The sequence below is a fragment of the Phyllostomus hastatus genome, unplaced genomic scaffold, assembly GCF_019186645.2.
Source record: "Phyllostomus hastatus isolate PE091 unplaced genomic scaffold, TTU_PhHast_1.1 phas_contig_40, whole genome shotgun sequence".
NCBI lineage: Eukaryota > Metazoa > Chordata > Mammalia > Chiroptera > Phyllostomidae > Phyllostomus > Phyllostomus hastatus.
In genome coordinates, this window is record NW_025333872.1 from 22,636,296 (window position 1) to 22,660,836 (window position 24,541).

The 24,541-nt window shown below is 34.1% G+C and overlaps 1 protein-coding gene and 1 pseudogene across 1 annotated transcript in view; both read right to left on the reverse strand.

The window, feature by feature from the left end:
* Positions 1–24,541, reverse strand: part of EYS (eyes shut homolog) — a 1,607,944-nt gene that overhangs the window by 923,978 nt on the left and 659,425 nt on the right. The gene's annotated exons all lie outside the window — the stretch shown is intronic.
* Positions 15,112–16,681, reverse strand: LOC123821399 (annotated as a pseudogene).

The following is a 24,541-nucleotide window of genomic DNA, read 5'->3' on the forward strand; positions in this document are numbered from 1 at the left end:
AGCAATGATGTGGGGATTGTCTGAGGAAGTGAGAGGTGTTGGGTGGAGAGGGCAAAGGGGGAAAACTGGGATAACTGTAAAAGCATAATCAATAAAATATAATTTAAAAAATAATTAACATCATAAAATTTTCATACTAACCAAAGCCATCTATAATACCAATGGCATTTTTCACAGAACTAGAACAGCTGATATTATAAAAATTTGCATAGAAACAAAAGAATGTGAATAGTGACAGCAATCATGAAAAAGAACACAGTGGGAGATATGCTACCTGATATAAAACTAAACTACTAGGCTATAGTAATTAAGACAGCATGGTACTGGCATAAAAACAGACACATTATCAATGGATACCAGAGATAAAACCACACCTATATGGGCAATTAATATTTGACAAAGCAAAGCAAGAGAATACAATGGGTTAAAGACAGTCTATTTGGTAAGTGGAGTTGAGAAAAATTGGACAGATATATGCAAAAAAATGAAGGCTAGATCACCTTCTTACACTATATACAAGAATAAATTCAAAATGGATGAAAGAATGAAATGTAAAACTCAAAACCATTAAACATAGGAAAAAACATAGGCAGTAAAATCTTTGAGATTACTTTTAGCAATATTTTTCTGACATATCTTCTCAGACAAGGGAAAGAAAACAAAACAAATAATGGGACTATTTCAAACCAAAAAGTTTTTGCACAAGGGAAACTATCAACAAAATGAAAAGACAATCTATTGAATGGAGGAAGATGTTCATCAATACATTTGATAAGGGGTTAATATCCAAAATTTATAAAGAGGTCATACCACTCAATACAAAAAAAAAAAAAACACACTACAAAAGTGGGCACAGGACCAACCTGGGCAGACACTTCCTCAAAGAGGATAGACATACAGATGGCCATACAGATAAAAACATGTTTAAAAACAATAATTATCAGAAAATGAAAATTAAAACCATGAGATACCACCTCACACCTGTCAGAAAAACTACATCAATGTCAACAGACAAATGTTGCCAAGGATATGACTTTTGTTGGGAATGCAGATTGGCACAACCACAATGGAAAAAATGTGGAAGTTCTTAAAAAAATAAAAAGAGAAATACCTTATGACCAGAGATTCCACTTCTAAAGAAACCCAAAACACTAAGTCAGGAGAATATATGTACTCCTATGTTCATTGTAGCATCATTTGCAATAGATAAGATATAGAAGTAATATAACAGCCCATCGATAGATGAGTGAATAAAAATGGTAGTAGGTAAACACACACACACACACACACACACACACACACACACACAGGAACATTACTTGGTGATAAAAAGAATGACATTTTACCATTTGTGACAGCATGGATGGACTTATAAGATATACTAAATGAAATAAGTCAGGCTGATAAAGATACATACTATATGATATCACTTATATTTGGAATCTAAAGAACAAAAGTAAATGCAAACAAAATTGAAACAGACATAGATACAGAGAAAAAATTAACAGAGGCCAGAAGGAAGAGGTAGGTCTTGGCAGATAGGATGAAATAGGTGACAGAATTAAGAAGTACTGATGGGTAGTTACAGAATAGTCACAGAGATGTAAATTACAACATAGGGAATATAGTCAATGATATTGTAATAATTATCTATGGTGCTAGCTGAGCACTTGACTTATTGTATGGAGCACTTTGTAACCTATATGAATGGCTATCCCCTGTGCTGTACACTTGAAACTAGTATTAAATAATGTTTAATACATACTGTAATCAAGAATAAAATAATAAAATAAACAAAAAAAGAGAAGCTCATTTTCTAAAGACTAGGCAAACTGTCTAGTCTCCCAGCTCAATCTGTGAACCAAGATAAAGTAGAAAATAAATGCTCTGACTGGAACTAGCAAAGCTTACAATACAATTTATATTTTTCTATATATCCCTATTCTGCAATTTACGTAAGTAGAAAGAGCACATAAGCCAATTTCATAGAAACACTCAAGTAAGTTTTATCATAAAAATCAATTATTAAAAATATCCTGTGAACTCAGTGCTTTCAAATTTAATATCCTAACATTAAATGAATTTTATCTGAAGTGCTTGTTTTAATCCTTAAATCAACAACATAATTATTTCACTTACAAAAAGTTATAAGCAATGACTTATGAACTGTACATCAATTTGTAGTTGGGTAAACATAGTCTTATTTCTGAAATGCCATTTTAAAAATTATAATATGCCTCTAAAAAATTTAATTTTAAAATCCAGTTAAAATGAAATGTTAAGTGATAACCATGCCACTTTCATTCTTTATTAAAATTTATGACTTATAAGTTAATTTCATGTGTTCATTTTATTACCCTTTAACCAAATTGTCAAATTAATGCTGTCCACAGGAAAAAGTGGCACAGTTGTTCTGATGAGTGACTTTGTCCTATATCATAAAAGTAAGTTTCAAAGTGACATATTCTCATTTAACATGAGTAGCCCAATGTGTGTTATGTGGGAATCAAAAGTGTTTAAAGGGTAAAGATAACGGTGGTGTGGTGGTAAATGTTTAACTGACTTTCAGGAGACAAAAAATAAGGGGAGAAGGGCTTATTTATAATATTACATAATTCCTCCTGTTCAAATCATCTGACTTTTTTTATTTCAATGTACAAAATTGTGTTATGTTTGTTATGTTACCAAACATAACATTTGGTATATTATGTACCAAAACAGCTCAAAAGTTCATAAAAATTTAGTATTTGGTGCTCAGGAGCCAGGAAGCCTGGCTCTATCACACGATTGGAAAAGTGCTTCTCTGGTTGTTATTTGAGATAGATCTGGATCACAATCGTAGAAAAGTGGAATGTGTGAGTAACCAGAATGGGAAAGGGCAGCTGAGGCAGTTGTTTGGGGGGCTGGTGTGTGGAAAAGACTGGTCCTCAGCAAATTATAGGGTAATACAGCCATTAGTCAGCATAGCAGGGTCGAGAAGTCAATGGTAACTTGAGGCAGGATTTTACAGCACTGTGAGTTCCAAGGTGGTAACCATAATTTTATTATTGACACTCAGTAAGTCTTATGTACTAGGCAAGCACTGTGGTCACCGCATGCCACGCAGCTTGGGCACCATTTGCATGTTCAATTTTCAGGAAATAAATGTAGCCACAATGCTGATCATGACCTCCTGAAAATCAGGCTGTTGTTAACTGGTAGAGCAGGGATTCAAATACAGGGAGTCAAATGCAAGAGTCTTCACTCTAAATATTTAAATAATTTTGTGAGTAATATATTAAAGATATTTCAAATTTATTTTATAAACATGAGAATAATTATTGAAAACTTTGTCAAAGCTAGAGACAAGGGAAGTAGTAGTAAGCTGACAGTTTTATCAGTTCAGTTGTTAATTAGTAAGACTTGAATTATGGTGGTGATGGCGGCAATAAAATTGACCCAGAACAGGTAACTCCATTTTGTTTGGGCTCATCATCAAATTCCTCCTCCTCCTTTTTTATTAAAAAAGCATATTAATTGTTTTTAAAATTATATAAATTTAAATAACAAAAATAATCCCTCCGATCCCATGATCTTACGTATTTGGTATATTCCTTTTTACATTTTAATTTTGTCCACGTGTATCCATCCTTGGATACATTAGCACTTTCACACTGCAAAAATAATTTTCTACACAATTTAAATATGTGGTGATTTTGGGGGGTACACTTCTCTATACAAACTTTGGTCATACCATTTTAATTGTTGAAAAATATCACATGAGTATGCATATTTTTTAAACTATTTTGATAATAATGGTCTTTTTATATCACATTTTATTAATATAAATAATTAATAAAGCTATTTATGCATACATACACATATATATTCCTTTTGGGTTATTGATAATTTATACAGGAAAATATTTTTTCTAAGAGAAATTACAATGTCCAATACATGAATATTTAACTTCCCTAGTGTTCACCTTGCTAGTGAGTAGTGACATGCATATTCAAACAGTGAGGCATACATTTTCACCAAACAAGTAATTATTATTTAAGTAGCAATAACCAATAGTGGTGAACATGGAGTCAAATGAGCACCCTCTTACATTCTGATTTGTTTAAAATTTGTACAAACTTACCAAAACTTAGGAAGCAACATAATTTAGTAAGCAATTTAGCCAAGAGTTGTAAACAATTTCCTGAGTTGTGATTAAAGATCAAACATGTCCAATGTATTTTCCACAATAGAAATGTGTCCCAAAGAAATGTTCAGAAATGTTTTAAAATATACCTAGAGTAATGGTTATTATAGTATTTTTGACAAAAGTGACAAATTAGAAAATATATGGATGTCTATTATTGAGATTAATTATACTATGTCCTTGGGATAAAACTTTAGACATATTAAAAGTTATGCTGTGGAAAATAAATTAATAACATGGGGAAAATTTAAAAACACATTATTTCTAATTAAAGTTTCATGTGACCAATATTAGGCACTGCATAAAACTAATTATAAAACTATTTCTTACATGATCTCCAAATAACGCCTTAACATAGTACAGCTGTTTGTTACTGTTTCCTTCCAGTAAAAGGTATTTTGTGACCTTTGCTTTTTTTGAGTTTTTCTGTAAATTCCCTACTTATATCATGCAAATGTATGGCTTTTTAGTAAGAAAAATATATTTTGCTGGGTCAAACTCTCAATTAAAAATACAATGAATATTTCATGTCATTTATATAGAACCAATTTGTTTTCAAAGAACCACACTGATTTCCAATAGCAAAATTGCTCCTTGTGCTTGCTTTAGTTTAAATTTATTGATGTATTGTTGCTCAGTCTTTTATTTTTAGTGTTCCTGTGCCATTTAGTTTTATGCATGTTTCGTAAATGTAGCATTGTTTGGAATTTTGCTTTGAATCTGCTCCAGCAGACTTTGTTTTTTAAGAGGGCAATTTAAAGCCATTTATGCTTGCTAAAGATTTATTATATCTGTTCCTGCATCTGACAGCCTTCCTTTAATTTTTTCACTGCCTCTCTCCTCTCCTGTCCTTTTCTTCTTTCCCCCTAAACTCTCCCTCCCCTCTTTCCCTCTTATTCTCTCCCACATTTGCCATTCAGGTTTTTCATTAACCTACAGGTATGGTTAATAATAAAATACAATATTAAATAATGAATAATGTTATAAGAATCAACTCTGTGTTTTGCTTACTCACAGCTATACATCTACTTTTGCTCACCCCTCTATATATTCCTTGAAAGGCAAAGACTCAATCTTCTCTCTTTGTACCAGACACAAACTAACAAATGAATCAATGCTCTAATAATTCAATTACTTAATTGTCAATTCTGTCACACAGTAGGAATCATCTTAAATTTTATTCACATTAAACCAATTCATTATTGATATAAGTTGAATTCTAATTTAAGAAATATAGAAATCAAATGTAGAGCTTTTATTAAATACCATTCTTTTACTTTCTCCCTAAATATAATAGAATTTTGATTAAAAAATTTATTTCATTTTTGAAAAATATTACACTATCTTATACTATTATTTTTTAAAACAAGAAAATAATTACATTCCTCAATATTAATTTTTTGTTTAGCAATATGTTTGCTTATATTAATAACTGTATTAGGCTTAACCTAACAGTTCTTTTTGCCACAACATTCAAATTCAAATTCAAGATTTCTCTCTCTCTTTCCCTTTCTCTTTTAATCTGGCAGTGTTTTTCTCTACGTTTCTGGTACATCTGACTGTTTTATTTTTCAGGAAAGAAAGGTACTTAGCGAGCATGTGCTTTGGGACCATAAATCTGATCTCAGGGAAATGGCTCTCTGGATTTTATCTTTTTGATACCACACGTTATGTGACTCACACATCATTGTCTTATATCAGTTATTGAAGAGGAGGATAAAATACAAAGCCATGATGATTTTAACTCTTCTGAAACCATCCTAGTCAGAAAGGAATTCTGGGGAAGCTGATGATATAAGACTAGGTTCCTATTCCTCATTCAATTTATCATCAAAATAAACCTCAGACTGATGGAAACAAAGATTGAGAACTGACTTATAAGAACAAGAAAACAGGATAAGTTTCTGCCTAATTTAATTATTTAATGCTTGGTGTGCCAAGCTATTTACATTAATTTCTCTTGTGAAGACCTAAGTCCAGGTGCCTATGTAAGTAGATTTTTAAATTGTGGTTAGTTGTCTATATATTCCTTTACATAAGGATTCTAGTGCTAGTTAAATGGGCTAAAACAATTTATACATGTGTATGAGGGGGGTATCGCTGAAAAAATTCAGCCATTGTTAATATAAGAACAGTTTGTGCAACATTGATGTAACCTTGGCAGCCAAGGAGAGTGGACTGGAATGCACATGTGTGAACAATGATGACTTCATGGGGTGAGCATGTGTACTGTGTGGCCATCACATTCACAATGACTGAGTAGAGCAATGAATCTGCATTAAATCTTGTGTTAAGCTTGAATATTCCTCTGTGGAAACTATTTGGATGATTCAGAAGGTTTTTGCAGATGATGCAGTGAGTGTGGCAGAAATTAAAGTGTGGCACAAATGCTTCAAAGATGGTCAAGAATCTGTTGAAAGTGTTTCATGTTCTGAAAGGCCTGCAACAAGCAGAACACCTGAGAATGTTGAACATGTACAGGCTGAAATCAACATAGGTCAGCAACTGTCAGTGCAGGAACTAGAAGCTGATCTGGGAATTCCAAAAACACTGTGTCTGAGCTTTTGTCACAGGATCCTGGCATGAAATGTGTCAAAATTTGCTCTGCACTTTCTGCTACCAGAGCAAGAGGAATGTAATGCTGCAGTTGGAAGAACTGTGTGAGGTCCCAACTTGCCTACTTTAAGGGGACAGAGGCATCATTGTCCTATGTACAATGTTTCTTGTATCTGGTATCTTCTTCAATAAATAGTTCTATTTTTCATATTGTATGGCTGAATACTTTCTGGACAGATCTGTGTGTGTGTGTGTGTGTGTGTGTGTGTGTGTGTGTGTAGTTTCTAGGATTGGAGATACAGTAAAATTTCCATCATTAGACACTATTTTACTTTAGAAAATAAATTTGAGTGTTTAGTAAGAGTAAATGATATATAACAATGTGGACTATTACGTAGTGGGTCTTTCTCTCTATACATGCATGCACACATACAAAGATTTTTTGAGATGTACTTTGAATGAAAGTTTATATGTCTTTAATTCATTAAATAAATGCTTATAAGAGTTGGCATGCCTCATTTTTCCCTAGATATTCTATAGATATATCTGTGTATCTATACACACACACACACACACACACACATATATATATACACATATGCATGCATATATAAGTGAAGTTAAATTCACTTGTTTTGTTTCCTTATACTTATGGTATTTTTTTTAATGCTTGAATTGGTTGGTATTGACTCTCTCTCTGTACTACATTTCTTTGCATTTCATATGTAAAATATAAGCAACTAGGAGGAGCTACAGCTCCATGGTATTGACTATATTGTAATTGACTATATTGACTACAATATAGTCAATTGTTCTTCATTGTACTTGAAGAACGTCAATTATGAGAAATAACTTATAGAAAACTATTATATATATGTATATATAATTTAAGTTACTAGGCACAATTTTATCACCTTCCAATATCTTACCAATAATCTATTCTGTTCATAATAAATGTTTTGTCATTATTCTTGATAACACCTTGTAATTAAAAATATTTTGCTGTGCTTTCTAAACCTTCCCTTATTTCAGCTCTATTGATCCAATGCAATTATATTGAATTAATTTTTGCTTGAGTAGTTCACTATGAATACAATGAAAACCCAGTATTTCCTTTTGAGAACTTAGACTGGATACATAAATTTCATTAGTCATTAGGTAATTGCCAATGCTGCATACTTTTTTATAGACCCAATTGATTATACAATACATATATATTTAATTTTAGTATGGCAAAAATATTAAAAATTACCTTATTGGTCTTTTGGATTCTAGGTGCTATACCTTTAATGCACTATACTATATATAACAATGTGCATTTATAGTAAAATTAGTTTATTTAATAAATAGTGTTGGGAAATTGGATATAGGCAGAAAAATAAAACTAGACCACCTTCTTATATCACACAAAAGAATAAACTAAAAATGAATCAATCACTTAAATGTTAGACCCAAACCATAAACTTTCTAGAGGAAAACATAGGCAGCAAAGTCTCAGACATTGCTTGTAGAAATCTTTTATTTGATATATCTCCCAAGGCAAGGGAAACAAAAGAAAAAAACAAATGGAATTACATCAACTAAAAAGTTTTTGCATAGCAAAGGAAGTCATCAATAAAATAAAAAGACAACTCATAGAATGGGAGAAAGTATTAGCTGATAAGGAGTTAATATTAAAAATTTATAAAGTACTTACAAACCTCAACACCAAAAAAGAAATAATAACCCATTTAAAAACAAATGGGCAAAGGACATGAATAGACACTTCTCCAAAGAAGACATATGGATGGCCAATTGACATATGAAAAGATGCTCAATGTCACTACTCATCAGAGAAATGAAAACTAAAAGCACAATGAGATACCATCTCACACCTGTCAGAATGGTTATCATCAATAAATCAACAAATACCAAGTTCTGGCAAGGATGTGGACAAAGGGGAACCCTCTTGCACTATTGGTGGGGATGTAGATTGGTGCAGCCACCGTGGAAAACAGTATGGAGATACCTCAAAAAATTAAAAATGGATCTTCCTTTTGACTCAGCAATCCCATTTGTGGGAATATATCCAAAAGAACCCAAAACACTAATTCGAAAGAACATAAGCACTCCTTTGTTCATTGCAACATACTTACAATCACCAAGATATGGAAGCAGCCTGAGTGTCCATGAATACCTGAGTGGGCAAAACAACTATGGAATATATTTACACAATGGAATTCTACTTGTTCATACAAAAGAAGAAAATTTTACCCTTTATGACAGTATGGATGGACCTGGAGAACATTATGCTAAGTGAAATAAGACAGTTAAAGAAAGACAAATACCATATTTCATTCATACATGGAATGTAAATAAAAAATGGAACTAACAAGCAAAACAGAGACAGACTCACAGACTGACAGTAGTTGACAGCCAGTTGTAGGGGGGGTTAGTAGTTGTAGGAATTGAACAAAAAGGAAAAAGGACTCCTGGACATGGACAACAGTGTGGTGATTGCTGGGGTGTGGGGAGTATAATGGGACTAAATGGTAATGGAAAAAACTACCATAAAGATTAAATAAAAATTTTTACAGTGTACATATACTGGTATTTAAAAATTACTGGTAATAAGTAATTTATTCAAAATAATTTTTCTCTTAGAGGATTTGATTCACAATATTTAGGAGTTTAGAGTATGTGGCTAATTTTTTTCTGCACTCACACTTACCTTATATGCTCCCATATCAAGATCATTCTAAATAGTTGGGAACTTCCCTGCCTGGTTTCAGAAGCTGTAGCCTCCCACAGCTAAGGCTGAGTAGAAAGGCCTTAGGGACAAAAGCTGCTAAGGAGACAAAAACCTATCTTCTCTCTCATATTCCCCTGCTTGGCCCAAGCAGATGAGTGGTTAGCCAATGATTGGTAAGATTCCTCAAGGGAGGAACAACCTAAGACAGTCACAGTCACAAAGGGACCACCAGGGAAGGATTTAGGGGGCTATAAAAAAGGGGTGATGGACCTTCACCCCTCAGCTTTGTTACTGCCTGAATCTTCATTCCACTAAAGGAAGTCTCCTACTGCCTTGGCTACTTTGTTCTCCTGGCCTGACACAAGCCTGAAAGAATGTCAGATAAGGGGGGCACAGTCTTATACTAATGCAGGTGGTTCCTGGGGCCAATCAGGCATAAAAAAGAATGCATTAAATCCTGTGAAACCTGCTTTGCTAAGAATGCCCTCAAGTTAATATATACTAAATGTTTAGGTCCAAGCATAAAATGAATTTGTTTCCCAAAGTTTCATGGCCCTTTGGCATCACTCTGCCTAGCAGACCCTGACTAGAATAAACCCTTCTAGTTCTTTGAATGTTATCTATTAACCATATCTCCCTTCCTTGATCATTACTGCCTGACACTGATTGATGAGCTTTACCTATACACTCTGTATTCCTATGCAACCTATACCCAATAAAAGCCCAGGGAAAGAGGTGCTTGAGGCTCTTTTCCTCTGAGAGATTAGCCAGCCTTTTCTCCCCAAGCAGATCATGTCTTGGCAGTCTTATTTCATCCATGATGCTGGGGACACTATGGGACAGGGTCCCCCTCACTAAATAACTTACTTTAATTTTACTTGCATGAAGAATACCACTATATAGTTATGGTTTTGAACACAAATACTGTATCAAGTGAACCTGATTCAATAATATTTCTGCTACTTACTAGTATATATGACCTTAATTTTGCTACACTTCATCTGTAACTCAGTCAAATTATCTATTTAACATAGTGATTTTATAAGATTAATTATCATGGTGCTGAAAAATAGTTACACATTGTTTGTTGTAGGATGCTGTTAGTAGGATTGGGTAAGAAATATTAATATTATTGGTCATAATCTTAGACCATGTGCAATCAGATGAACAATTACAAATTGAAACATACAAATGTAACTTGCAGTCTTTGATTTCTGAGTGTTTTGTAATTTAAGTGAAGATGTTGTGAAAATAAGGAGTAAAATCTGGAATTTAGAATTTCTCCCTCTCTACATTTGAATCAATGGGTTGGTTCACACACAAGAACAACTTGACTAGAGGAGGTCATTACAGACTTCTTCATATTCCGAATATTTTTAATTTCCAGTGGGAAAATGGCAGGAGATTTCCTACCTACAGAATAGCTCTCAAATTTGTGATTAATTTGTTGTGCATTAAATAGAATATTATTGTCTTTTGAAAAATGAAAGCCAGTCCATATATTACAGAATCATATGACAACTGTTATAAAATATTGTAGTGTAAGAAGAAAACTAGTTAAATAATTGCTTAAATGATTTGTTTTTCATGATTGGCATCATTTGTCTTTGAATCATTTTTTTTTTCCACTGGATAGGGGTGTGCTGTCCAAAACTATAGCAATAGGATATGTAGCTATTTAAATTTAATTAAAAGTAAATGTAATTTAAAATTCAGTTCTAAAGTCATACTAGTCACATTTCAACTGCTCAATAGCCAGATGTAGCTAATGACTAATGTAATGTACAGCACACACCAGAACAGAGCCATCATCACAGAAAATTCTATTGGACAGCATTGATATAAACCAGTACATTTCAACTTAAAAAACATTTTCTGTAAAGACTCTGTTGACAGGTTTTCTCCTAATCAGCCTTCACCACAAAATTTTAATGCCAGTGATATATTTTATGCAGCTGTACCTTACACATATAAAGAATAAGATCCTCTTCCCTGATTGATAGTACATGATGTAGGCCTATGAAAAAAGAAGAAACTGATCCATTGAATGACTGACTCCACAGGGGCAGAACAGCATTTTGCCATGTGTTCATGTTTAAAAATTCTATGAACAACTTACTTAATTTTACCTTCTGGAACATGCAAATATTGTAATTAAAATGAATATGGTAAGATAAAGTAAATTTTAAAGATTAATCTCTATTACTCTATTAATATTTATCATATTACTTAACTTGAAAACTTTTCATCCTTTTTGTAATAAATATAACTATAACAGCAGATACTACCTATCTTCCTACCATTGTTTTTGTGGATATTCATATCTACTGGGAAGTATTGTACATACTGAAAAGCAGAAGAAAATAATGTAATTAATTCTTGCTCATCAGATATTGAAAGACTAGTGGAATGTAAAGATAAGACCAGTTTCTCTACCTTTTACTGCAAAATCCAGGATTCTTTCTCCTAAACAATGTTGCTTTGATACATAAACGTGAAATGATATGTCAGGTCCCATTGACATCCACTCATAAGAGTTAACTGTAAAAGATTTCGTTTTGTGAGCCAGTTGACATCACATTGTCAGTATCTTGAAATCAGCCATAGTAGTCATAAGTGTACATTAGAACCCAAAACAATGTGAATTAGGAGTTTGATTTTTCCCTAGAAGAGTTAGCTCTTAAACATATGGCAACACCTCATTGTTAAACACATTAAAAGAAAAGATCAGTATTAACCTCATAAACCCAATTATTCTTTTAAACCTTCATTAAAGTTCTGGAAATTAAGGAAATGGTAGAAATTGCCAACAATATAATAATAATTCTCCATAAACCCTAGGAATTTATGAGGCAATTTTCAAGAAGTCAGTGTTTAACAATGTTTGGCATCAAGCATCATTAAAATTTACATCTATTACTCTCTACCAGTAGAGCTAACACATAGTCATTAATGCTAACAGTGTTTGTTTTACAATTAACACTGAACTAACCTTCATAAAGATCAACAAATTTGTGAGGAGCATACTATTTACCTAAAGGCCATGTCAGATTTTCCTGGTCTGGGACAGAGAAGTCTCGGGGAAAATAAATGCAAGAACTTGACCTGGCATGCCATTATTTTCTTTTTCTTCTAAACTGAAGTTTTCTTAACAAGGTCATTACTGATTATACTGGTGCCCCTTGGTCTCCACATACCATGAGAACATCATAGACTAGTGTATGGTAATTTTGTGCATATTATGATGACTGTTTCTATATTTTTTCTCAAAATAGTATCTTAGTAATCCAGCAATATGAAAAATGAATAAGAATAAACCAATGCATTTTAGAGGTTTCATGTTGTTGTTGTCGTCATTGAATAGACCTATAAGTTCAAAGATTAATCCCTAGGAGTGAAACATTTCTCAAAATATTTTCAAATAATACCAATTAGAAGAGAGAATTCCTAGAAAAATGTTTTTTGGTATTACTAGATTGCAAGCCATTTCAGAGCAAGTAAATCTGTTCCCTACCCACGTGAACCATCCTTTTTGCAAATTTAAACTTTTCTTTGGGCTGACATTTCTCTCAGCTGCTAATACTAACTGAAACCTTTTGAGTATGATTGACTTCCTCCTGATGACACCAAGACATTTGAAACAACTCACCATAGAAAGCTGCTCTGTCTTTCATTTGAACAGACTCAAACAGTAGAAAGGGGCTAGCAGAGTTTGTGTCCTACTTTCAGACATTTATTCTAATGGAACTATTTAACATTATTTCCCTTTGGAAATTTACTCATTCAGGTATACCATCTTCTCCAAACTTTCTTACATGGTTCTAGCCATTATTTGGGGGGATTTCACATGAAAGTTTTAGCCTCTTTCACCTCACATGATTTTTCAATGACTGCCATGACAGCCATTACAGCCATCTACTAACCAGCCATACACAGATGCGCACCTTTTGGAACTTAACATTGTGAACTGTTCTCTAAAAAACACCTAGTAAATTCTTTATAATCACAATCTATTCATAACTCGACTTATGCCACTTTTGTATTATAAGCATACTGTATTTATTTGATTCTAAGATGCACATATTGGCCTTGGAAGTTTTCTTCCCTTTTATTATGCATAAAATAATGATGAGTCTAGAACTGATAGGACCTTAGATTTACTTGAATGTAGTTGATTTTATTTGTTTCTTTCAACAGACAAATTTATCTCTTTCTCTCATTTCTGCCTACTCTTAGTCCTTTCCTCATTTGTTCCTTTTTTTTTCATTCTTCCTCCCCCCGTCAGAAGTATCCTAACCCCTCATGCTTTTTAGACAGGTAATTTGCAAATATTCACCTGCAATCTTTTCTTCTTTCAAAGCCTCATAACCTCATTTTGGATGAATTACTTGAAGTCTCCACATAATTTTATTTCTTTCAAGTTTAAAATAAAATTCACTTCCATTACTTCTTTCTTAGAAATATCCCACTCTCTTGGCTCAAAAAAGAATGATAAACAAATTTTTGCCACACTTTTAAAATTTCTTCTCTATATAAATTATCCAAAGCACATAAGTGGAGAGGTACATTCAATTTGTAAAACTTTCATATGTCTGCTTCATTAGGTAATGATCCCATGCTTTCTATTTCCACTGCCACACATCAAAATCAGGTCCCCATTTACTTTATATTCAAAATCATCTAAGAAACTGTTATTTGTTTTTCCTCAACTTAACTTATACTTCACAGAATTTTTAAATCAATCATCCTACAGAGGCAGTTCCTGTATTGCTGTTCCTTGGCTCAAAGACTTTCAATGGCTACCTGCTGCCAAGGGTGCATAATAGAATCCTCATTTCTTCATTCTGACTGGTAATGAAAATCAAAACTTGTGCTACCAATCATGAGCTTTGTGAAAAGGAAAAAATAGACATTATCACAAGCCTTTAATTAAAGCATTGTGATATGAAAGAATAGCTAAAAGATAAGCATTCTGCAGCAAGATCAGAGACTGGTAAAAATTATTTAGAGTTCAGGTTGTTCTTAGAATTAAGCACTGTTCATTTCTCAGCAGGTGTAGGGAAAGTGAGGATGTGTTAATCACAGAACAGGATGCAGGAGCAACCAGGCTGGGGTTACAGTTTAGTAGCAAATTTAGCTAAGTGAAGTAAGCCAGACAGACAAAGACAAATACTGTATGATCTCACTTGTATGTAAAATCTTTAAAAAAGAACATAACAGAAACTCAGAAAAAGAGGTTAGATTTGCGGGTACCAGAGAAGGAGTGGAGGGTAGAATTGAAAGTGGTCAAATGTACACACTTTTAACTATAAAATAAATAAGTACTGGGGTATAATGTAATGTACAATACAATGACTGTCAATGACTATAGTTAACACTATTGTATGGTATACTTGAAAGTTGTTAAGGAAGTCAAACCTAAAAGTTCTTATCTCAAGAATAGAAACATTTTTTGAAACTATACAAGATGATGGATATTAAGTAAATTTTTGAGGGGTGTACATTTTATTGGAAACCTGAAATACTCTTCAGATAAAACACAATGCCTTCAATCATGTCTTTCATGTGGCTTACACAGAAAACTGAAATTTTGGACTCGGGAAGGGGACAGCTAGGAGAAAAAAGTGCTAGGATCCCCTCACAAATGCTCTTCAGCCAGCTTATCAGCTTTTGCTGCAGATTCTTCAATAGGTCCCACCACATAGGAGGCCTGTTCTAGAAGATGGTCATATTCACCTGTCAAAATCTGCTGGAATTCTTTGATGGTCTCCTTCAGGGGTTATCAGCTCCCCCAGGTGGCCTGTGATGACCCCAGCAACTTGGAATGCAAGAAATGCTGTATTTTCTGTGTACAGTACAAGGTCAACTTGTCCTCCTCAGAAAGTCCCTTCATACCCAGGATGACAATAATGTCCTGAAGGGATTTGTAGTCCTGTGGGATCTTTTGCACCCCATGGACAACATCATAATGCTCACTACCAAAAGTGTGGGATACATGATGCAATAGGTGGAGTCTAGAGGATCCCCAATTAGGTTGGTGCCCAGTTCAGCAATAGCTTGGGACAACACAGTCATAGCATCCAAATGGGCAGAGGTAGTGGCAGGCATAGGGTCAGTCAAATCATCAGCAGGCACACAGATGGCCTGTAAAGATGGCTTGATAGATTCCTTTTTGGTGGTGATGATCCTTTCCTGCATGGTACCCTCATCAGTGCCCAGGATAGCAGAAGGGATATTTCCCAAAAAAGCAGATACCTCTGAGCCAGCCTGAGTGAAATGGAAGATATTATTGATAAACAGCAGTAGATGTCTTGACCTTCTCGGTCTCTGAAGTATTCAGACACAGTCAGTCCAGTCAGAGCTACTGCAGGAGAACCAGGATGTTCATTCATTTCACTGTATACCAGTGACACCTTGGAGGAAGCAACTTTTAAGTTGATAACAACAGATTCAGTCATTTCATGATATAAGTCATTGTTCTCATGGGTTCTCTCACCAACACTGGCAAACACAAAATAAACACCATGGGCTTTGACAACATTAATGACTAACTCCATGATCAGTACAGTCTTGCCAATGCCTGCACCACCAAAGAGCTGAACTTTGCCACCCTTGGCGTAGAGAGCCAGGAGATCCACAACCTTTATACCAGTAACCAAAATATCCTACTCAACACCCATCTGCCTGAGTTCAGGAGCCTCAGAATGGATAGGAGCAAATTGTTCTGTTTTGATGGGGCCCCTCTGATAATATGCTCTCCAGTGACATTCATAATTCTACACAATGTCTTAGGACCAATGGGAATTTTGACTGGAGCACCAGAATCCAGGACTTTCTGGCCTGTTACAAGCCTTCTGTACCATCAACTGCAGTGGTTACTTACTTGTAAGTAAGTAACTCAAATGCTAGGCCACCTCTAAAACCAGCCTAGTCTCCCTGTCTTGCACCTCTAGGGCATTTAGAATGGGTGTTAGTCCCCCATCAAACTGGACATCCACCACTGCACTGATGACAGCCACTATGCCCCCAGTGGTGGTGCCTGCCTTTGGCAAAGGACATGTTTGGGTGGCATAGTCTCTGGCAGGCTGGAGCACTGACAGGGTGGCCTGTATTAAGAGCTGAGCTTGGGATAATGGCACTCAAGGGCTGAGTCCCTGCATGGCACCAGAGGCCAAGACTGCAGCCACGCCACCCACAAGACCCAGCATGGTGAAGTCCAGATGGAGACTGGGATAGAAGTAAATTTATTTTGGTAATCATTTTATAATAGCTGTAAGTCACTGCTTGTATAATACTATTGCCAATTATATCTCAATAAAACTGGAAAAATTTCTCCAGCTCAAGGAAAAATATTGATTTAGATACAAATATATTCACAGATATAATTACTATACTTACACAAATATAATGATAAGAAAATACTTCCTTTTAATAGTTACTGTGGATTTACTTATATTTCATGTCTTCATCTTTTCTATTCTATTCAAGACCTCAAATTAGAAAATTCTGGATTATTAATGAATTCTTTCATTCTATATACAACTTTTCAACAATATCTTCAATATCCATTTCTTCTCTATTTCCTTGACAACTGCGTTAGCTCAGAGCATCACTATGTCTCAGCTGTGTTTTTAAAATACCTTATTTCAACAAACTTTTTGGTATCAACACTAACTTCTACCACATTTTTCCAGTTTATTTTAGAACTTGTTTTCTAAGATACAAATATTTTACATGTTTTTCCTTATAAATTTAAGACTTTTCCTTTTCTTTATGAAAAAATTCTTATCTTAGTATAATATCCTTTAAATCATTTCTACCTCCTTAGCTTCACTGTAAATCACTTGCAGAACAGAACTCTAATCATACACCTTCTCACTAACTGTAAATACCTTACCTAAAGTACCTTAGTTTCCCTTTTCCTTTCTACTGCAGTTGTGAAAGTGTATTTTTACTAGACTCTGCCCTCATATGCATGTTACCTTTTGGTAATATTCTGATACATTAAGATGTATGGCTCCTTCCTTTGTCAGTATATATGTCTGTACAGTTACCACATTGAGGCTAATTACACATTTGCCACACTCTGAGTTCATTAAAACTTCATGTCTGCTGTCCCAGTACCTGGTACAAATGCCTGGCCTGTTAATTTCTTCTTAAGGTATATAAAAATGATTTTGATTCTGATCATTTCCATTTAATAATGATGGTGATTTCCTAGATAACTTCCCTGAATTTCTTTTTAATTTCTTCATAAACTTAAGAAGGCTTATATAGTGATTTTTAAATAACTTTAGTGACTAAAGTTATACTTTGATCATTCAAAGACCTAGTGTTTTTATACATGTTAGCAGTTTCTCTTGAATTGTGAAGCAGGTAAATAGCAATGACCCAGAGGTTTGAAAAATGCATATGAGGAGTTAAAATTGCTTTTATAATAAAGCTTGTGAAAGCAAGAAGCACTTCTGGGGAAGTCTTTTCAGTTTACTGCTAGGAGATTGAAGAGAGAGATTTATAATGATGGGTTGATGTTTTCAAACAATCAACAGACACAGGAGACAAAATTATGACAAATAGCCTTTTTCCAATGAGAATGCAGGGAGGGAGTACAGGAGATCAGGTGTATGAGCTGGAGGATAAATGTCTTAGTTGCTCTGAACAAGAGAATACAGCTGGTGTAAATAGCATGACCTGGGTAAAGTACACAGAACAAGCGAAGGAGAGGATGATAAATTTAGAGATTGTCACTGTGGATCAGAGTGTGAGTCCATCTAGTATAAAATTCTTCCTATGGCAATAACCAATATTTAATGTTCCAATGGAAGATGAAAGCTCACAGACTGTACCTAGGCGATTTATGCCATGTTATTTATCAGGTGAGAAATTTCTCTATCAGTCCAGTAGGTAATCATTAAATACCTTGAGTTATGAAGTTTGAATACCCTTTTATTGCTGGCAGATTTGCAAATAGTAGTGATGGACGTAACAATAAGTTTTTAAAATACTCTCTCTACACTATTAAAATTATTTTAATTTACCATTAAAATGCAATGGTCCTCCACATCAGGTAGAACATATTCAGAAGGCGCATGTCATTTCCATAATAAGCTTGGGTAACAGTACATTTTAAAAACATGTAAAAGAGTGATGTATTAGCGTTCATGTAGCCAATAAAATACCAGCCTGCTTTCCAAATGTTCAAATTTACTCTTATGTTTTTATATTTATAATTTTTAAAAATGCTATTATTTTTAAACCTATGAAATCCTTAAAAACACAGAATTGGTTATACTATATACTCCTACTGAAATAAATAAAAGTGGGCTTTATCAGGGTTACTACAGTCAGAGGAAATGGAGTGAACAAATAGCACATATTTACCAAGTATTATGCTACTGCTGTTGAGAACATTGGAAAGAAATGATGAAGCAGAAATACTATGAGGAGCCTATGTGACAGGAGGATAAATCAATAAGAAGGAAAAGCCACATTAAAAATTTAAAACAAGTAACTCTTTCATTTAAAGAGTATTTTCTACCATAATTTTCCTTATTATACAGACAGTAACAATCAACTGTTAACTAAAGTATGCAATATACTTGTAAATACAGTTATCATAATTCAATTGCATCCTAAAAAAAGCTCCCTATGTGGTCACACAATATTTAGCTTTAGTAACTAACCATGGAGTTTGTGGATGGTAACATGGATTTTATCCAAAGAACTCAAGACTTTTTTTCATGAGTTTCTTGGAGAAAAGTTAGCTTCAAAGATTACAGTGACTGATATGGGAATAAATGTTAAAATTCAGGAGGTCCGTTTTCCACCTCGCAGTTACTAATGAAGAACTGTTAGGGTAGTTTTAGAAAAGCTACCACAGACCTATAATGATGAGATATGTGTTCATAGTCAGCTGTATGGTAAATACTCTTAGAATAACTAAAAATAATTCAATACAGTTCCTATACATCAAGGTTGTGTTGTTTGAAGACAAGTTAACAAATAAGAGAATTAATAGAATTTGGAGCTGAAAAGAATTGATTTTTAATTAAGATGAAAATCAGGCATAGTGAAAGAATAAAGCTAATGATTATATGACAGGATTAGAACTTGGGTTTCCTAAATGTCAACTGAAAAACTTTTGATAACATGTTTATAACTCAAGGAAAGAATATATAATTCTGACCCACATGCATTGTCTTAGTTGCCTCTTTCTTGCCCCTAATAGTTTTGTTTCATGCTGTGGGTATAGTTGAGGACAGAAGTAGTTAGAGATATCTGAAGCCAGAAATGTTTTCAACTCTAGTCCTACATTTGTCACATTTTTAGATATATCTACAGAGTAATTTATCCTTCAATAGACACATTAATTTGTTATTGCTGCATATAAAATTGCCACAAATTTAGCAGCTTAAAATGGCACCCATGTATTAGCTCACAGTCCTGTAAGACATGGGTAGGATGGGTAGGATGAACTACAGGGTCTCAAAAGACTGAAATCCGTTATTTACCCAACTGGGTTTTTATCAGGAAACTCTGGGGAGAAATTGATTTCTGCATTCATTCAGGTTGTTGGTAGAATCTATCTAGTCCCTTTCTCTGTAGGTCTGATATCCTCATTTTCCTGCTGGGTATCAGTCACAGCCACTCTTTAGAAAGTAAAATCCATGCCTTCTAATACAGTCCCCTCAATCCTCAATGACATCAAGAACAGTTCAAATCCTTTCCACACTTTGAATCTCTTGGACTTCTCATTCTGCTCACCAGATAGAGAAAATTGTCTGCTCTTACATTGCTCATATAACCAAATTAGGTGCATCGAGATAATCTCCTTTACTCCCTATAAATAAGCATAAGCATGGAAGTGGTATCATATTAACATTTCAGTCAAATTAAAAAGGGAAGAGATTATGCTAAGGCAAGGTTTATGGGGAGTCATTGCTTAAATTTTTGTTTATCAAAACAGCTTTTTTTAAAGCTTTCAACTTTTTTTAAGATTTTATTTATTTATTTTTAGAGAGGGAAGGGACGGAGAAAGAGAGAGAAAGAGAAACATCAATGTGCGGTTGCTGGGGGCTGTGGCCTGCAACCCAGGCATATGCCCTGACTGGGAATCGAACCTGCGACACTGTGGTTTGCGGCCCACACTCAATCCACTGAGCTATGCCAGCCAGGGAAAAACAGCTTATTTTTTATTAGCAAACATTGAGTTTAAGTATGTCTCCCACACATGGTTGTTGGCAGTAGTAAAAGAGCTACTTTTTAAAAATCACATGAAACACCATAAATAAATTTATAAACAAGAGTGTGTGCTAGAACATTCTATATTAACTTAAAATCTGTTTGCCTATTATGCACCCCTTCTTTTCAAGTCAAAGAGCTTTTATGCAAATTTTCATCCATTTTCATTCATTCTGTGGTACTGAATTAACATTAATAGCATTCACATTGGCTCATGACCTATATACCAAAATTCTGTCCAGCTTTCAGAATCAACATCAATATTCAATTATCAATGAAATCTAAAGGTTTTTTCCCCCTTCCTTTAACAGTGCTCTATTAAGTTCTTTATAAATGTCTGTATCCATAGTTGTTTTTGTTTTTTTTATCTTTGAAGGCAGAAGCTCTTCCTCAGGGGTTACTTTCATTATTATAGTAAGCAGTCAAATATTCATGTACTAACAGGAGCAGTTTTCATCACTGTATTTTCTGTCATAGTGACACTCATAGTGACACTTTAACTTCCTTTGAGTTTCCAGAAAATTCCTAATTTTTGTTAGCAAATCATATAAAAATTAGATTCTACTATTGATAACATACATTGAGACTAAGTGGTTTATAATTATTTGTGTATATTTCGTAGTCTTATCTCCAATTAACATTTGTCACACAATGCACTTTTATTAGACGACTGACATCATTAGACAAGCTTCACTGAAAGCATCATTAATTTTGATTTCATTTATTTAATAGAACCCTGTGGTAATTAAAGTCCTGTGAACATTTTAGAAAGAGCTCTGATACCATAGGCTGTTTCAATACTCACATTATATATAAAGATAAAATGGTGTATTTTCCAGTATTTGAATAATTGCCTCTTTTAAAATGGGTAGGGAAGAGTTATGGGGGAAAAATAGAGACAACTGTACTTGAACAACAATAAAAATAAAAAATAAAATGTTCAGGTAGTATCATTTTTATCTTAGTTTAGTATTTTTTATGTTTTTTAAAAGTTATCACTGTTCTGATATTACCATTCATTTCTTAAATACTTATTTCATGTTTTAATATGTCAAGCATTATTTTGAACTCTTGAAATACATTAATGCATAAATAAAAACATCTCTGTACTCATGTATAATTGTATTTTTCTTATTTGCACTGTGATAATTCATTATTCCTTATTTGAAACATACATGTATATTACTAACTATGGAAAAACACATAAAATTAAACTGAATGTAAACTGATTGTTTGCTACCTTTTTATTACATATAAATAGAAAGCCATTTTTTCCCAAAGATAAAGCAATCTTTCAAATACTATGCTCCTATAACTCCTTAGACAAAATAAAATACATCATAGAGAAAAAAATATTTCCCCTACTCTCCTTCCACAGAGAAAGCAAAAATATAAAAGAACCGTGTGAGCTGATAAATAAAGGTACAACTACATCCACTCTCTGAGAGCCAAGATTTGTTTGGAAAGCAAATGCAAACACAATGCCGCAGTGCAGATTGGCATCTCCAGAGCTCCGAGCAAATGTGGCAAATACATCTTTGCCTTGTTTTATACCTCCTTGAGGAACTTCCTTGAGTTCCTACGAGTGTTAACATTTTCCTAAACAAAAATTTTCCTTAGGAAATTCAAATTGCAACCATTTAAAGACAGAAAGGGTCTTTCCATTATGCCACTAAAGGATAAGCAAGTCAAGTGATGATAAAGAATACAAAAGACAAGTGATGATTTATTAGCCAATAAATGAGTAGCAGACTGAAAGGTGAATGGGAAAATTTTCGTGTGGGGGCAGAGAGAATTCTGGACTGGGACAGCAAATGAAGGGGGTGGAGGAGTTGAGAATGAGGAATCTTGTTTTTATGGTTTTCTGAAAATTTGGTGATGGCAAACAAAAGTTTGTAGTTGTCAGATAAATAGCATGAATAATACCTGGCAACTCAGGTAAAATGGAGAGTATATGTCCCATCTTAAGCAAGCAGTCACTCCTCAGAGCCAACCTATTGCATTCAAAATAAAAATATATCCCCGGTGTTTCCAGGTCTTTTAAATTTTCATAAGAAGCAAAAATGAAGAGTACTGTGACTTACTTTAATTTTATTATATACCTTATCTATGTGAATCCTATTACTCATTGAAACAACTAGATTCAGCTTGTGGGTCACATTTAGCAAGGTGCATAATAATTAAATGCTAGAAAGCCATGGCGTGGAAAGTAAAAACCCAAATCTTCTGAAGGTAAAGGGGGACTGGCGGAGGAGATGGCCTTATTTAGATTATGGGTCTAGCACAAAATCTCTGAGCAAAACCTGTGCAGAAGCTGGTAGGGGTGAAAAAGGCAGAGATTATGTGTTATGAGTCCTCTGCCTCTGGAGAGAAGAACTTGGCTTATCTGTGTTTAGAGATGAGAAAATAATATCTCATCTTTCTTTAATCCATGCCTGTTGTTAAGTCTCAACTGAAATTCATAGTTCCAGCATTGTCAAGATAAGACTGTGTGAGTAAATGTAGGAAATCTTGAGTTCTCTCAGGGTCTCACCAGAACATAAACAGCAGGAAGTCAGGGAGTCTAACCTGTTCTCTGCACTTTTTGCGGTACCTAGACAAGTTGGTACTTTGTAGGAGCTCAGTGAAGGATCTGAAAGAATTATTAGAACTTGAAGACTGTAGAGTTACACTTGCTAAAATGTGACTTGATAAAATTGCCTCACATAATTAGATATGTGTTTTAGTCAGATAATGCTGATAACTGCTATGAAAAAAGACTTAGAGAAAAAAGATACTCGACACAAGAAAACAAGATAAGAATGTCTCAGAGAGGGAGAACAGCGACTAAAATAGAACAGTGAGATCAATTACCCATTAAAGTACCAGAAAAAAAATTTCTTTCAAAACACAGGAGACCCATTTTTCTTCTCTGTGCCTTGGAGTCATTGAGGTCCAGATTTCAAATCACAAATATCTCCAAAGAGCTTTGCTTTCTAATGTGTTAAATTTCTATTTATTTCTCTGATTAAAAGCTAGAATTAACTGTTCTAGTAGTGCTTCAGTATTTTCATTTTAAAAGACCTTCAACATTTCATTACACTTGGCTGTATTACACAGGACCACAGCACATTTCAGTTAAATAGACAATGCGGGAAGGCACTGTTTTAAAAATGAAAACCATTGACTTTCTTCAGATGCCATCCAGAGTCATTTACCAAGTATGGGAATTCTTAAGTTTCAAGAATAAAGGTATTGTCTCCCTTATAGGCAGCACATTTCATTTTAGATGGCTGTGGGTTCATGACTGGTTCTTGAGTTTCCATAGGGGAAGTAAGTCCAGATTCACTTACCATAAGGGGCATAACTGGTATAAGTATTTACATTGAATTCTCTTTTCTTCCCTTTCTAGCCAATTAAGGGAAATTTTATTGTCAAACAGCAACGTCTCACATACTGATGGCAAGAATTTCCATGCTTCCAAACATAAGAAATATGCTCCATGCCTGGGCTTTGGGCCACTTCATTTGAGTCCTGCTCCAATCTCATAATTTTACTATTTTACTTGGTATTCTGCTAAAATCAGAAGCAGTTATGATGATCCAATTTATTCAGGAGGGGATTCGGAGTATAAGAAAGAGGGAATGTGGAGCATGAAACGAGAGTATGATTAAAAGTTGGTAGAAGACCTAAATAAGATTACTGTTGCAGGCAATCCCATTGATTGCACAGTGACATTTTAAGAAGTAAATAACATATACGCAGTATTATCTACCTGAAGAGAGGTGATTAGAATATTTATAAACTGCCTCCCATCTTCTATTGCTTGAAGGAGGATTTCAGGACAC